Source organism: Phyllostomus hastatus, unplaced genomic scaffold (genome assembly GCF_019186645.2).
Source record: "Phyllostomus hastatus isolate PE091 unplaced genomic scaffold, TTU_PhHast_1.1 phas_scaffold_39, whole genome shotgun sequence".
Taxonomy (NCBI): domain Eukaryota; kingdom Metazoa; phylum Chordata; class Mammalia; order Chiroptera; family Phyllostomidae; genus Phyllostomus; species Phyllostomus hastatus.
Window position 1 is genome coordinate 26,642,923 of NW_025334028.1, and position 18,700 is coordinate 26,661,622.

Here is an 18,700-nt window from a genome sequence, read left to right on the forward strand (position 1 = left end):
AGTGGCTACAAAAATTCACCAATATTTATTTTTTCAATGCACGCTGATATGACAGCTGTCACAATACAAGCTAATGAAATTGTATTAAATGAAGTTAAAGACAACTAAGAGCTACTAGTGCCATCTTACAGAATAAAAAACAAATGAACTTTTTGGTTAACCAATATTTGGTATTATAATTAATATAAAAAGACCCATGATGTCTTTACTTAAGTAAGAATCATTTAAAAGATTTGCTTCGGTCTTAGATAATATTATCCTAGACAATTTAATGATAGTTTGACAGCACACACACAAAAATGTTGGAGTTCAATTATTTTGTGTATCTACTCATATGTTTGTTTATTATCAATTTCTCATTTGATATCAATTATTATTTCTGAAGTACAATAAATTAATGTGCTACTCAAAAAATAAAATTGAAGTACAAAAGAAAGTCTAATTAATAAAGACTATTAAGTCAACAAGCTATAAATACACATATAATGACAGACAATATGAAGCGTTCATCCTTACAGTCTGTTTGGTTCTTCTGCATTTGTCTCCCTCTCCCAGAGCGGAGGTAGAAGCACATACAGCACAGTCCACCAGCAACTCGGATGCGCAGTTTGGCCAGTGCTCCTAACCTGCAGCACTGAGTCCCTCACGCTATGGCCCAAAGAGACAGTAGCCTTTGGAAAAATTCCAGAATAATAAAAGCTGTTCTATGTGAACTAAGTAGTATATTTTTTCTGATATTCATTAATAGGATGCATTCCTTTTAAACGGCTTAATGACATAATTTACATACTATAATATTCACTCATTTAAAATCCAATGGCATTTAGTATATTTACTAAATTGCACAACTATCACTATAATCCAGTTTTAGGACATTTTCATTACTTTGAAAACTCTGCAACTATTAGCATTTACTTCCTTTTCCCTCACGTAACCTCCTCAGCCCCCAGTCCTAGACAACCACTAATCCACCTTCTGTCCTTCTGGAATTGCCTAGTCTAAACATTTCATATAGAGGAGGATATATGCTATATGATCTTTTGTGATTGGCTTCCTTTACTTAGCATAGTTTAGAAGTCTACTCATGTCATAGCACATATCAGTACTCCACTCCTTTTTACTGCATAATAATATTCCATTCTACATATATAGAGATCTGCTGCTTTTTGTTTATTTATTCATCAGTTTTTGAAATTCAGGTTGTTTCCACATTTTGGCTGCTATGAACATTATGAACAATGCTGTTATAAACATCAGTGCATAAGTTTTGGTGCAGGCATAGATTTATACTTCTTTTCAGTAAATACTTAAGAAAGGTTTTGAACTCTACCCTTTAAGGACCCTGCTTTCCTTCTCTGAAGTTCTAGGATTTTGCAGGAGAAGGGAATTCTCAAGAGTCAGCCAAAGTGTCTGAGAAACTCTTGTTATCCATCTTTCACCCCAGCTAGGCAAAAGTGCCATTCTGCTATTTTCCCACCAGCTGTTGCTGTGCGGGGCTGGTGCTGCAGTGTTGTTCTCCTTCCTGTAGGCACGATCCATACAGGGCAATGGAGGAAACGCAGGAGCTACAGGTGTAAAGTTCCTCCCCAGACTTTTGTTGTCCTTATACCCAGCTCATTTTATTTTTAGATTGTCCTTTCTCTCCATGTTTGAAGACCAATCAGCTTATGTCTTTCTAAGAATTCTCAGTCTTTTAATTTTAGTTTCTCAGAAGGAACCATAACATCACTTCTGTCACAGAACTGAATTCTAATTACAATCTATAAAATTATATCCAGGGGAAGAAGCCAGCAATGTCCATTAACTTGGCAAAAATTGGAAGAGAATTTCCAGTTATTTGATTTTATCCTTATAACAGAGATCACCCCTGCTGCTGCATCTCCCTCTTCAACACTGGTTTTGGTTACCTATTACAAACTGATTCAATCCCACTGGACTCTACACTTAGCAGTCCACTGGGCAGAAGTATATGCCATGATCCCAAACTTCTAAGAGATCTTTCTATTTTGCTGGGGTGGGCAATTTACTTTCATGAATCTCTTCAGAGTAATGAAGTTGTCAACATTAAAACTTAAAAAGTCAAATTTAATATAATAAAACTCCTCAGTATATTTATTAGGCAATAAATAGACAAGAAATAGGTAAAGGGCCAAGCAGTGTATATCCTATGAATAAACAGGAGCAGGTAAATGAGGAAGACAGAGCATTGTGAGCCTTCTAGCATCTTTATTTCATACAGAGCTGTGAAGTAGCCCACGATTTGGCAGTACCTTCTTTGAGAGGGAAAAACAACTCTAACACTGACCTTGAACTGTTTTCTAGTTCTCCAGAATGCCTTATAAAATGTGCTTAAACAGATTGAAAATTGCTTCTCTCTTTCTCAGGCAGATTTTTAATTACAGATAAAGTATTCCTGCAGAAAGAACACTCTTTTAAATCAGATTTATTTTTATATGTTTACAAATACCTGTTTTTAAACCGACTTGAAACTTTCACCTTGGTAGTGCCAATGTGAGGCCACATTGTTGACACTGACCATCACTACTTAAACAACTTGTAAATTACCTCTCCCATTTAGAAGTCTACATGTTTAAAATGAGATTTTTTTTGCCTCTTACATATAACATCATTTCTTTTAGCTCTTTGGTGCTTTGAAGCCACCTATTTGGCCACTAAAGAAGAAATTCTTTAAGGATTAATTGTACAAACAATTTGGTGAAGACTTATGGGAAATTACCACAAAAGACAGGTTATAATGGGTGGTTGCAACAAGCAGAAAAGCTCTCCAGAAAAGATTTTTAGCAGACTCTAAAAGTCAGAAAATCCTAACAGTTTTGCAAATAGCAGCCCAGGTTACAAACAAAGGGTCTGACTGTAGGTACACAGAGCTCAGCCCAGGTGGTGACTGACACAACAGCTCAGTCCCAAACGAAATTGTGAAGTAAGTGCAATTCACCTCAGTATGCACAGCAGTATCTTTCTCCTTCACCTCCCTTCCTCTGAATATTCTCTCCGTGCTTGAAGCACTCCCCTTCTCTGACAACACAGATTCACTTAATCATGTATTCATTCAGTGAAGAATCTGTAAGATTCAAGTGCCAGATGCCAGAAGCATTAAAACACATAAGGCATGAAGTATACACTTACTAACTCATAGCCTAATGGGGAGAAAGATACAAAATAAATGCAATCCAGTGTAATGAATACAATAATTAGAGTGAGATACTATGTATAAATATGACTTATAGAAGAAAGTTATAAAGTTCATGTAGAAGATTCAGGGAAGATTTTGAATTGGAAAAGACACTTGAACCAGGTCTTGACCCAGTAGTTGTGAAAGATAAGTGTAGCGGGAAAGAGTTCTATGAGAATTAACTGAATGTGCAAAAGCAGAAAAAGTTATAGCAAATTGCTTCGCATTGAGGTATGAAATTGCTAGGGTAAAAGACAAAATTAGGTCTAAGGAACAAATCCCTAAAATATGAATTTTCAGAACCTGAAAAATTAGGAATAGCATTTGACTTTGCAGGAAAACCTTCCTAGAAACCCAGGCAAACGAGTTACTTTGCTAACTCTTAATATAGAAATCTAATTTAAATGTAGAAATCTAATCCTAGTCCTCTAGTCCATATTATAATTGTTTGTTTTTATAGTCTCTCTTCATCATTTATTTACTTTGGTACCTCCAAAGCCCAGCAAAGTGCCTGGAACAGAAAAGGCATGTGATAAAAATTTGTTGAATGAACAAATGAATAAAGGAATAAAGTAATTAACTACAGTATCATTTAAAAGCAATAAAATAGGAGCTCTGGTTGGTGTGGCTCAGTGGATTGTGTGCCGGCCTGCAATTCAAAAGGTTGCTGGTTTGATCCCCAATCAGGACACATGCCTGAGTTGCAGGCCAGGTCCCCAGTAGGGGGCACATGAGAGGCAACCACACATTGATGTTTCTCTCCTTCTCTCCCTCATTTCCCCTCTGTGTAAAAATAAATAAAATCTTAAAAAAAATACAATAAAGTGGTAGTAAAAATATCCTATGAGTGGTTAAATAAATTATGGTTTACATATATAATTGGATATCACATAGAAGCATTAAAACAATGTTTTATGAGGTTCTGAACAGTATAAGAAATTATTTAAAAGTAAAGGGTAATGAAAAACCAGAATTGTAGCATTGTATGCATCATATGCTAACAACCATGCTAAGACGTGCATAGACACATGAAGATGAAAAGAAATGCACTACTACATGCATATTGGTCAAGTATTATAATGGTCGAACTTGGATGATGGCTCCTGTATGACTTTTCCTTTCTTCTTTATGTGTCTCAGTATTTTCCACTTTTTGACACTAGTATATATTAGTTTCTTAATCAGAGCAACACATTAAAACTTACTTTTTAAATAGAAAGATTTATTCAGCCAATGTAACAGATTGCTCAGAATGACATCCTTTTTGTGAACATTTGTTAAGTGCTAATTTTCTCTATATAAATATATATTTTTATTTCTATTTCACAACATACATATACACACTTATTTTCATTCATACAAACCCATACACACATTCACGTGTGCATAGCAAGCATCATCTAAAACAGACCATCGTGCTGTAGACTACATCATTCTACCAGGCTGGAAGAGTGTTTGGTCAAAATATGTGTTTGCCATCATGCTGGTAGTAAAACATCCAATCAGATTCTTTTACTACTTTGATTTTTATCTAAAGTCAGATAAAGGCCAGAAGAAATCAGGGCAGTGCTGTTTTGAGCAGCATGAAAATAGCAGGTTTGAGTGAACACTCTGGGTAAATCCAAAGATGTTAAGAATTAGGGTGTGTGGATCCTCTCCTCTGGGGCTCTGTAATGTGGCAAACATGCCCCCACACCCAGTTATCCAGAAACATCTGCTCACACCAGGTCTGTCTGATCTCTAAGATTTTTACCAATCACTGTCAACGTGTCTATTTATTCTTTGTTTTAATTTTCTCTGTTTTGCTATTGGAGATGTGTAGCTTTATGATATAATTTCGCAAGTCTTTTTCTTTCCATCTCCAGCCACGTTGCACCCCCTCCTCTCAAGACCACATCTTTTATGAAGTTCTTGACACGCCCTTATTGACTAGTTCATTGTAGATCTTATAAAACATAGAGAAATAGTCCAATTACGGGGTGTTTAGTATAAAATCAAGTAATCACTTCCTTATTCATACTGTAATACTTAGCAGTTTGTATGTGCCCCATGCACTTTGACAGAAATTTGCTGACCTGTCTGTTAGGAAAGTAGGCCATTTGCATTTAAAAACTAAATCGATTGTCATATGAATCAAAAGAGTAAATTCATAACATGTCACTGTGCAAGACAAGACATAAAGGAGCCAACCCAGATCAAAACTGATTTACAATTTTAAAAATCACCAAATATATGATATTCATTTTAATAAATCATTGAACTTCAAAATCATCTATGCCATGGTCCTAACCTGGATATAAACTAACATCGCAAGTAAATGGGCTGATATTCTTTTCAAGTTAGGTCATCTCATAATTTCAAATGACTTTATTTGAGTCTTAATTTTACTGTTTTAAAACCTTCATTCATCATAGCAGGCATACAGAAATCTGACTGGAGACAGTACAAAAAGAAGTTTCTAGGTCTGCAAGAAACATCTAAAATTATGGATTAATTTTAAACAAATAAACTCCCACCCCCTGAGTAATGACCTAGATTTGGGTTATAAAGAGGAGTTAATACACAAAATTTTGCCTCTTAATCTTCTGTGAAAACCAGTTATTTTAAAGCTTAGAAATTCCAAATTGGTATTTTAATATGGCACTGAGGGAATACAGTGGGCAGTCCTTCATTCTCATTCCCAGCTGGCCAGCGGCCACTGAATAGGAAGTGTCCTCATGGTCACACTGCCCCAAAGTGGGGTCAGTGACAGCTAACCCTGATCCAGCTCTCACCGCCTCCTTGACCTGGAACAGTGCCTGTGACATAGGACTTCCTCGTAGCTTCCAATGAAACTGGAAACATGGGGACATGACCTATAATAGTCTATATACAAGAGGCTATACCACATTAAAGTGTGGATGAAGTTTAGTATTTATAACTATAACTTCCTATTATTAACAACAAAATGTTTGGAATAGTATTGTTTCAAGTATCTTTTTCCTTTTCAAATGTTTTATTTATGAAATAGAAAAATGGGTTTGCAATTACTCTAATCATCATTTAAAAATTTTCCAATTTTTTTTTTCTTGCAGCTGTGGTGCTTTTCAGATGCTTCTTTGATCTCACTGACAAGGAGATAAAGCTCTCATGTGAATAATGACTCTCAAGTCTTTGGTATCGTAAGACCCTGGTGTCTGGGTGTCAGCCAGAATAACCTGTCCTTTCTGTGAATTGCCCTAACACTTTGCTGCAAGTCAACAGGCTCCATGACGTAGAGGCTGCATACTAAGTACTTAGCCCAAAACTGAAACAGTAAATATTAAATAAAATTGCTGAATAAACAAATGAATGGCTTTGTACCTTTTTACAGTATTGTACTTATTTATATTCATGCCATTTCTGAGACCATTACGTTCTTTAATTACATTATCATTTCCTGTTACTATACACATGTGACATGCTTAAAACAGAAATCATGAAATTACAGAAAACCACAGAGAAATAATTGTCTATAATACCATCAGTCAGATATAATTATTATAAACATTTGATATGTTTTATAGTATATCTTTAAATCATGTATTTTCTTCTAAAATTATCTTTTGCATATTAATTTGAGCCTATTTGTTTTTCTCTTAAAAGCATATGGTATATATTTCTCACATTAGCAAGCGTCAATCTACACAACCATCAAATAGTTAATTAGCTTTCATCATGTGAATGTCCTTGCTTGCTTATCCACATCATGTCAACAAATACAGCAGTTGTGTGTGTCGTTGCCTGCTATCTTCTTATAGGCAAGATACACAATATTTTGTACTTGGTAGGTATTTAGTTAGTGTGGATCAATTGTAAAAAATAGTTCCATTAGTAATTTTTAATATAAGAGGGAATAAGCTGGTAGATTTAGTCACTGGTATCACAAAACTTCATGAATTTGATATTGATATCAAATTGAGATATCAAAATTGAGCTCTCACCAAAAGCTCAATTCATGACTCCATTAGAAACTGTTATCTGGTGATATTATTCAGAACTGTGGAACTCAGACTGAAATGCAAATTTCTCAATATTTTGCCCTAATAGGGTCATAATAAGGTTGCGGTTTGATAAATATTAGACCTTACAATCAGACAGCATCCCACTTTGTAGGGTACTTAGCAGTATCCATAACAACCACGATTCTTTTAAAATCTTTTAATTTCAACATTCCTTGGAATTGTTGATGGTTTATTATGACAAAACGAAGACAATTATAATTTGGTTTTAACCAAGATGGAGAATCAGCTTTATATTCTGCTTTTTTAACCAGGCACTGGTTGTATCTGAAAGGAAAAAGATGAAGGATACTGTTTCTGTGCTACCAATTTGAAGATGAAGATTGTGTAAAGCATTTGAAGTAAAAGAATGTTACCCTCAAGACCTAAACAATTAAATTTAGTAAACTGAAGAAATATTAATAATATATTAGTCAATCAGTCAGAAGACAAAACATTGTAAAAAATCAAAATCACTTCAAATTAGTACTGGTTTCTTATAATTAGTACAAATATTAGTACTGGTTTCTTTTCTCAGTTAACATGGCATAGCATGATACAACTGAATATGGTCAGAAATTACTCCTCTTTAAAAACAATAATACTGTTTTTCTGTGCATAAGAGAATGTGTATAGTTCATCTACTTAACACTAATTAAAGTTTTACTGTTTAATATACTGTGAATTATTGGGTAAGCACAACTGACAGTTAAATGCTCACAGTCCTGGGAACAGAAATAATAGCTTAAGGAAAAGATATTAAGGAGTCTACTGGGCACCTTAAGAAAAAAGTCATAAAGGCAGAATAGGAAAATAGACATAAGGAAAAATATTTTACTCTGTATGAGTGAAGGACAGTAGAAAGGAGAAGCGAGAAAATCAATCTCGAGTAAGTCATGACACTAAGATCTATGAAGCTAAAAAATAAAACACTTTCTATTGTTAGTTTTCTTATGTGAAACTAAGAAAACATGTATAAAAAGGTGACTGACATCTGTGTGCAAAGTAGTATTGTGTGACAATTCTGGCTGTCTTGCTGAGCCCTCCGTTGTAACATGCATCTCTACCAGTGTGCAAACACCCTTCCTGTCAGACATTGACAATGCCGCCAGTGGCCACCTTACACCAATTTATCTGAGATCTAAAATTCAGTTGCAAATAGTTTATAAAAAAATTTACTTTGGGGAAAAATCTCACCAAAATCTGCTGCTAAATGTAATCACTTGGTGAAAACCTTATTAACCTTTTTCCTCGATTAATAAGAATCACCCAAAACTATCTTAATAAAAGATCTTTTATTTCTATATGAAAATTTATTTTCAGTTTCTAGTAAATAAATCCATTTTGACAATATCATTATTATTAGTACAGCTACAAGCTAGACACACTATTTAGTGTGCTCCCTGGGTTTTTTCTTTTAGCATATATTTCACATTTCCGCCATTGTGGCAAAAACTGGCTAGATGCTCTCAGCTCTGCTTCCTCTTCCTGGCACAAAGGAAGACTTAGTTTCCCAGACTCCCTTGCAATAAGGTCAGGGCCACAACCCTGGGTTCTGTTGAAAGAGCATGAGTGGAAGTATTTTATACCTCTTCCAGGACTAGCTAAGAGTCCCTGTCACTCACATTTTGCTTGTTGTCAGCTAAAAGCAAAAAAAGCTATGAAGAAATTTGAAGAAGGCCTACAAGACAGCAAAGTCATACATGGAAAGAACCAGGATTCTTCAATCATATGCAAAAGGCCATACATCAAATAGCCAAACTGTGCCATAGTCTAGAAATAAGCATTTATTTTGCTAAGTTACTGAGATTTGGGGGTTGTTTTGTAATGACCTCCATTAATCACCCCCAAATAACAAACTTCCCTTTAAGAGTTTTACTGTTGACATTCCTCATTTTGTATTTAAGTGTTAAGTTTGGTAGTTTGAGGAGCATTTTGTGCTGATTGTTCTCCTCAGGAATTTAGCAAGGTTTATTATTGAGCTCAAAAGAAGTAACTAAAATAATAAAGGGGTTGCTCATACCACATTATTAACTGAACTACCTTGTAGTCAACCAAGGATGGTTAAGTCTGCATACTAATTCCTCCTGTATATCAGTCTTTAAACTATATCAGAACTTAAATGCTCTGAAATATATAGTTTCATCCAAATCATAGTTAAGTGATGAGAGTACTTGATTACTCCTCAAAGCCAAATACTAAAATATTTACTAAAATTTACACAAAAAGATAATTACTTTGTAAAAAGTATATACATATTGACCAGACAAACAATATTTCAATGGTAAAATACTGAAAGATAATGAATTAACCATTCATAAAAGAAGATATGGAAAAAACTGATTAGACTGTGAACATATGTTTAACTTTACTAATAAGGAAATGAGAAATAATTATATAAAATATAATTTTTACTTATCAGTTTAGCAAATATTTATAGCATGCTAATATACATGTTGATAGGTTTAGTGAGAAATGTGCTATGAACACAGCATCAGCATACTTGTACACTGACAGAATCACTTTGGAAAGCAGGTAGGCAGAACGAACCTAAAGCCTTCAGAATGCTTATTCACACTGGCCTAATAATCTTTTTGTATAATATAATGTAAATAAGTGATCAGAAATATAAACATAGATTTAAATGTACATTACATTAGCATTTGTCATACTTTACTATAATTGTTTCTATAGGCTCTCTTCATCATTTATTCACTTTGGTACCTCCAGAGCCCAGCAAGGTGCCTGGCACGCAGTGCCTAACACAGAAAAGGCATGTGATAAAAATGTGTTGAATGAACAAATGAGTTAAGGAAGGAAGTCTTTAACTACAGTATAATTTAAAACAATAAAGTAGGAGAAAAATATTCTGTGAATGGTTAAATAAATTATGGCTTACATATATAATTGGATATAACACACAAGTATTAAAAGAATGATTTATGAGGCTCTTAATAGTATAAGAAATTGCTTAACAGTAAAGTGTAGTGAAAAAACAGAATGTAGCATTGTGTGTATCATATGCTAACAACCATGCTAAGACATGCATAGACACACGAAGATGAAAGGAAATGCACTATTGCATGGCATATTGGTCAAGTATTATAATGGTCGAACTTGGATGATGGCTTCTGTATGACTTTTCCTTTCTTCTTTATGTGTCTCAATATTTTCCACTTTTTGACACTAGTATATATTAGTTTCTTAATTAGAGTAGCACATTAAAACTTACTTTTTAAATTGTCAGATTTATTCAGCCAATGTAACAGATTGCTCAGAATGACATCCTTTTTGTGAATATTTGTTAAGTGCTAATTGATGATGATGGTCATTAAAATGACTTTTTTTTTTGTGGGCTTAAAATGACAGACAAAATAATTCCAAGACAGTTTGAAGGGCAGAGAGCATGTTATCAGGTTATTTGGAGAACAGTTTTGAGAATAGTAATAAAGGATTAAAATGGCTTTATTATTTAATGAGATACAATATGTAAAGTACATGATGACATGTCTGGTACATAACACACATTCAATACCTATCAGTTCTGTTTTCTTATTTGTGCTCTTGTTAGTTAATTTCATTCCAGCTTAATCAAGGATTCTTACTGGATTCATTGGCCTCTTCCCCATAACTCCTACCCTTCCTTCCCACTTCCCAAACACCCTGCCCTCCAGTCCTGTAACAAGAGGCCTCTAACATATATATGTATATGTGTGTACAAATATATGTGTATGTGTGTATATATATATATACTTACATATATATACTGAATTTATTCAAACAATTTAACACAGAATATTCAGAAGTGTCCTCTTTCTGTGACAGTTTGTGACAGTTTGATGATGCTAGTGGATGATGATAGTCATTAACATAGTCGCTTTTTCTGCAGATGTACAATATTCAAGGGATTTTCGGGACAAAAATATTTTATGATACATACCTGTATTCCATATATTCCTCCTTGGAAGAGGGTTGGTTAGCATCATGGAGCTCATCATACAGGATTTGGATACTGGACATGGTCCTTCAACATGTTACTTTGTGGATACCTGTGTTTCCCTTCCCATTGTGTGTATGTCCTTTTGAGTATCAGCTGCTGCTCCTACAGCTTTCACTGCTCCCAACCTAGCTTTTTAGCTATGGGGCTGTGACACATCATTCCAGTTACCTTCAGTCCCATATTGGCCTATGTTATGTCTGCATAACCTGACTGTTAATGTGTTTCCAAGGTATAAAATCCATGCTTATAGATCCACTCATAGATTTATAGTTTGTTGACGGCACCATTAGTTTTTTCCTTATGTGTGTCAGACATTTCATGTGGATGTATAGGAAATTATAATACTCATCTATATATCCTTTTATAGAAAAAATATATTATTTCTTCATAGTGAATTAGTGAAAAAAAATCCTGATTAGCAGTGCAGATGTCCCAAATACGCAACATGCTAGGAGTATCTGATGACACCTATGTCTACTTGCCCATTTAGAGCATGTACCATGCCATCACTGTTATAGGCTGCACCCCTTGTTTGAAATTTGGTAGAAAATGATAAAATTGTTTTTATCGATATGGAAAATATAAATAAACACTTTAATTCATCATAGATGAAACTCTCATCATGCCACCTCTATCTATTCCAATTTTATCTGCTTGGCCCATGAATTTGTTTATTTTGTCAGTTGTATACCTTTGCATTGCTTAGCACACAAATTTTTCTTTTTCTTAAAATATTTCTATCATGATAAGTTGCATTCTTGGTAAAAAAGTAAATATTATTTTTAAAATATAATAAAAATATACAATTTCCTCAGTTAACTGTATCTCAAATGCTTGGCATTGTTCAAAATAAAGATACCCCAAAGAGAATGTACAGGCAAAGGAAAAATGCATATGGACCCCAGAAAGAAAAAGGGGACACTCTCCTCGAGTCACCTCATCAAGAACTTCCTATCTATCAAAAGTGGAAGGTGTCAATGCTGAACTCCCTCACATACACAAAAAACTTCCAGATTATTGTATATGCAATATCTCTTACTAAGAAATTTCTTCCCTGACAAGATACCATTGGGTAGGTCCTGCTGTTATTTTGTGTGCAAAGAATGGTTTATGAGTATTTTAACATAAAACTACTACTTTATCAGAGCTTAAAATATCCATATGTAGGCATCTTCTGTTTCCCCAAAGCATTTTTCAGGGGTTGTTATGACTATTCATGCATAAGAACTGCTTCCCCTACGTTGAGTTCTGTCTTAGAGGGTTAAGGCTCTACCCACTGATTTATTGTGGCTTATATCAGGAGATTGGACTTTTCGAAGATTATATTCAAACAGCCACTGCCTGCTGACAATTTAACAGCCAAGCAATTGAATGCTCTGTGGTCAAGGCCTTAGAAAAACTGAACGGTGGCCTTGTAGAGATGCAAGCCACTTAATCAATAAATAAAGCTTCAGAAAGCCAAACAGGAAAAAACTGGCATTTTGACATTCTATTTTGATGGCAGTTTTATTAAATTTTGGAAAATACGTACTTGACTTGAGCTATAGTTGTTAAGCGTTGAATGAAAGAGGCAGACACATTGTATTTATTTTGTGCTAAAGGAGTATGTTTGATGAAATACCTGATTCTGTAACAATAACTACTATGCATCCTATTTGTGAAAATGAATAGCAAGGTTTATAAATTGATTAATGATAAATATGCACAGAAAAATTAGGAGCTTAGTTACATACTCAGTCTAAATATAATTTTCTTTTAACCAGTTGAGCACTTGAAATTACTGCAAGTAGGAATTTCCTTAAATTCCTGTTAAAATTACTTTGGTTCATTTTCCAATTTACTTTTCTCACAAGTTAGATAAAATCTACCTTGCAAGAGAAAACATAGTTATCATGCTAAAAAAACATAGAATGTACAGTGTAAACTGAGTAATCACCTATTCTTAAAAAGAGAGATCTTGTCTAAGTACTGATATATCAGACCAATGTACCTCCCACCAAGTATTTTATTGATAATATGAATGTAAATATGCATACAACTATAGAGAGTTGAAGATTGTCCACAGTTTCTAATATTTTTAACAGAACTGTAATTTTTGTATTTCTTGTCAGAATTGAGGGGAAGTCATGAAATACAGACTGTGGGATGGTTACTTCATATGTTGTACAAAAAAAAAATAGAACAATCTCATTGAATCATACTCAAAAAACATAAATCAAAAGCACATAGTCCTTAGAAATGTGCTAGTTCTCAAAAATACTTTTTAAAAACTTTATAAAATGAAGTTATTCACTCACATGCATTAAGAGGAATCAATATTTCAGGTGAATTTGAACAGTAGATGTGCATAGTTACGTGTCTATTGCACTGGTTTCTACGTGCTCTCAGGAATGCAGATAAAAACACGTAGAGTTCATTTCTTTTGCTAAATAATGTTACTTACATAGTTACTAGTATTTTTAAATTTTCTATTTTACTTTTATATTAAGCATCAATGTAATTATTTTTTTCTTTTCTATCCTAAAATATTGTACACAACTTAAAAGAATTAGAATACTTATATAATAGAAATACCATTGTTTACTATCACGGTAATTTCTAATTTTTGCACTAGGTTCTCCTAGAATGAGTAAATTCCTGAGTTACATAAGGGTTAAAAGATAGAAATATTCTTTTATAAAAGCTGTCTCTTTTTTCCCCTCTTTTTCTCTGAAGTAACCAGAAAGCTTATCATTTGTCAAAATAAACATGCAAAGTTCGAAAGAGTAACATTGAAAAATGGAATATGTTTCTTTTTCTGGACTCAACAACTTTAAAGGCACTCTTAAATTCTTGGCCATTATTCAGTTCACCACAGTATTGACTTGTTCTCATAAAGAAGGACCTTGACAGGCGCACAGTTGTGTGAAAACATTAAATTGCTACTATCACTAATGGCTAATATTTGAAAACTTACCATATGTCAGGCACTATGTTAAGTTCTATACATATATCTTCTCCTCTATTCAACTTAACTAAATACACAGTGAAGGGACACTGTTACTACCCCAATTTGTATAAAAAATATTTAAAATAAAGACTCTAAATAACTGGCACCATGTTATGCAACAGAATCTAGTTAGAAATTCACACAGCTGGTAATCTCCAGGATCATACTTTTAACTACTGTGCTATCATGTGATAGTAAAATATGGGGCATTTGGGTTGGTGCAGAATGACAAGAAAGACTCCGCACAGGGAGTCTGTGGGGGCTGAGTATTCCATCAGGGACAATAGCCAATGCAAAGGTCTGAAATTGGGAAGGAGTTTGGCATGCTTCTAGTGAAGAAAGATGGCCAGTGTAGCTGGAAGACATGTAGCAACAGCAAAGAAGAAAGAAAAAAAGAAGGCAGTAAAGGGATCATTTAGGTTCTTGTTAGGCAACGGAAAGGAATTCAGATTTTACAGTTTTATATTACGATGACACTAGAATGGATGTAGACAGGAAATGCAAAACCTGTTTTAGGTTTTCAAAATAACTCCCTGGCTGCTCTTTAGAGGATGGATTAGAGAGGCAAAAGAGTAGAAGCAGAGGGACCAGATGGAAGGTTAGTGAAGCAGTCGGCTCGAGTACTGATGATGTCTTGAACTAGGGAAGGGGAAAAATCAGAATATATAGCAGAAACAGATTCCCTTCAATAAGATTCCCTTCCTTACATTAAGTTGCAATGATCCCCACATAATTTCACCCACTGACTTGGTCTTGACCTCTAAGGAAACACAGAATAGATCAAAATCCACTCAGGTGTTGAAAAGGAGCATGTGTGACTTTTCTGAAATTTTCTCATTTCCATTTGGGAGCCCTACTTCCCTCCAGCTATCTTCTGATATCATTTTAACTCTCCTGAATATCCTGGGCACCTTCTCCTGGTCTCCTACTTGTTTGGCAATGTCCCCTTTAAAAAGTGATCGCAGCACTGATGGAAACACTTCGGGCATTCCCTGGCCACTGCAGAGGACTGTGAGGCTATGTCCTCCAGAGTACTGCATTTCTTTCAACAGAGCCTAAAGCACATGAACCACATGCTTAGTGAAGAAAAGAGGTGGGGGATTCAGTTTGAAGGGTCAGAGCCAGGATTATCACTTGTCATCCTACAGTTGGAGAAAATCTGTGAAAGTGATTCCTCTAGGTAAAGAAAGCAGAGCTGGGGAGATGACAGTTTTCCTTGCAGGTGACCACCTTAAGAGAAGGTGCTAAATTGATAATTAAATAAAGCTGCTGTTCAAAATAATCCATTGAGTGTGGGGCTGCTGTGAGAAAAACAGGGAAGCAAAGTAGGAGGGAGAGAGGGCACAGCAGGTTAATAACGAGAAAGCATTCTGAGGTTTTCTGTTTGAGGAATAGGATGAGTGATGTGGAAAATTCAGGTGAACAGAAAACAATTATTCTTGAGTTGAAAGCAATGGTAAACATGATTTTTGTAGTAAAGTTCTTTGCTCTCTTTCATGACTTTAATTGGTTTGACTCCTTGTTTTGCATTAGTCATAAATAACACTCCATGGACCAGATTTTAATCAATTACTACACAGGTGGTATCTTAACTATATTTTAGCTGATTTGTTTCCTACCAGTTATTTCTATACCATCATTCCACAGGACATACTATAAATCTATTAACTCTGCAGCAGTTTTAGGATATGAGAATTTGTGGTTTATTAAAACTGCCTTCTATGACAGGTGGGGAGTAAGTGGCCACAGCCAGTCCTTGAAGCTGACTGACCTGGGTAAATCCCTCCCATTGATCTGCCAACAGCAACCAATGCTCAACTACAAGAAGAATGTGTACTCAGCCCACAATAGGGAGCATCTTGAGTATCCACCTTGGGTGATAGGGAAGGCTGTGCCACTGGACCCTACAGTACACCTACTACATTCAGCCACACTATCAAGACACAGAGTCAAAGCAGCTCTACCTAATACATAGGAACAAATACAAGGAGGCTGCCAAACGAGGAGACAAAGAAACATGGCCCAAATGAAGAACAGATCAAAACTACAGAAAAAGAACTAAACAAAATGGAGGTAAGCAATCTATCAGATGCAGAGTTTAAAACACTGATTATAAGGATGCTCAAGGAACTTAACGAGGACCTCAACAGCATAAAAAAGATCCAGTCAGAAATGAAGGATTCATTCATTGAAATAAAGAACAATTTACAGGGAAACAACAGTAGAGTGGATGAAGCCAAGAATCAAATCAATGATTTGGAACATTAAGGAAGCAAAAAACAACCAATCAAAACAAAAAGAAAAAAGGATCCAAAAAAGTTAGGATAGTATAAGCAGCTTATGGGACAACATTAAGCAACACAACATTCATATTGTAGGGGTACCAGAAAGAAAGGAGGAAGAGCAAGAAATGGAAAATCTATTTGAATAAATAATGAAAGAAAACTACCCTATTTGTGGCAAAGGAAGTAGACATGTAAGTCTAGGAAGCACAGAGAGTCCCAATTAGTATGGATGCAAAGAGGCCCACTCCAAGACATCATAATTAAAATGCCAAAGATTAAAGATAAAAAGAGAATCTTAAAAACAACAAAAGAAGTTAGTTACCTACAGGGAAGTTCCCATAAGACTGTCAGGTGCTTTCTCAAAATAGACTTTGCAGGCTACAAGGGATTGGCAAGAAATATTCAAAGTCATGAAAAGCAGAGACCTATAACCAAGATTGCTCTACCCAGAAAAGCTATCATTTAGAATTGAAGGGCATATAAAGAGCTTCCAAGAGGAGAAAAAATTAAGGAGTTCATCATCACCAAACAATTATTATATGAAACGTTAAAGGGACATATTTAAGAAAAAGAAGATCAAAACTATGAATAATAAAATGGCAAAAAATATGTACCTATCAACAATTGAATCTAAAAAATAAAATAAGCAAACAAGAAGAACATAGACAGAATCATGGATACAGAGAGAATTTTGATGGTTGCCAGATGGGAATGGGATGTGGAGGAATAGGTGAAGAGTTGGGGGGATTAAGAAATACAAATAGGTAGTTACAGAATATCCAGGGGATGTAAAGTACAGCATAAGAAATAGAGAAGCCAAAGAACTTATAGGCATGAATCATGGACATGAACAATGGTGGTAGGATTGCCAAGGGAGTGCAGGTGCTGGGTGGAGGGGGGCAAAGGGGGGGCCAATACAACTGTAATAGCATAATCAATAAAATATAATAAAAGAATAAAAATTTTTAAAAAATGGAAAAGAGAGAAGACATAAAGTAGGGGGACTTTGTTTAAAGGAGGTATATTAAAATTAAGTTAATGGTTATTGATCTGAAGGAAAAAAAAACTGTTGCCTACATGCCATATCCGATTTTCCATCTTTGTTGCATTTTATTTTTGTTACTCCATGCAGAATATTGTCCTATTCTGTGAATGAGCATCTGAAATTAAGGAAAGAACATGAGATAGAAATGGACATTTTGAAGAGGAAATTAACTTAATCCCAAGGAAGAAATATGTCATCAGAATGAATGAAACTGTATCATTCCATTTATCCTCCTCATGCAGGAAAGTTAGCATATGGACACAGTTAGCATATGGACACTGTTTCAATAAGAAACAGGAAGAAAAGAAAAACCATAGTAGTTAATATTTAATTCTCATCTTTTCTTATTATTCATCTTAAAAATGTTAAGGTGGTAGTAAAAGTAAATAAGAAGCTTCAAATTGGGCTTCCACAACAGTAATTTTTTAGATCAAATAATTCTTTGATATTCAGTTTAGATTGTTATAGAAAACAATCTAGGAAACAAAAGAAATATAGCATTAACAATAGCCAAAACAATTGCGAAACTCATTTTTATGTTTTCTAGGATTAGTAACAAGTTTACAGACAATAATGCATTCATTTTTACAGTGTCCTGAAGAGTTAATTTAAATAAAAAATAATTATAAAAGCTAGCATCTATTAAGGGCTTACTATGTGCTAATCTCTATGCCTAGTAGATTGTCTTGCCTCTAAATAGGCAGTATTTCAAAACTTTTATATCACAAAATTATCATCTAAATTCCTTAATAAGATATACAAGTACCATACTTCATTGTACTTCTGAGTAACCTATGGCATCTATATGTTAAATTCTACAGCTTCACCATGCCATGTGAATTCAATGCCAGTAAAGATATTTTAGTTTTAGCTAATGACTAAAGATGTTTGGTGGTGAAAATATGCTGTTATATAAGGAAGAACCATTGAATTTAATGTAATTAAATATTCAAAATATTTTGGAGGATGCTCTTTCCCAAATGTTAGAAGGACTGTAGAAATCGGTTAATTAAAGACTTTCATTATTTAAACTGAATTGGAACAATATTTTTAACTTTTTTAAATTGCCTGGGTGGAGCTCATGAGTTACAGATAACACTAAGCTCTTCTAGATAGTGAAGAGAGAAACGGATGGAGTATGTTGCAGCAATATAATGTAAGACTGGGGAA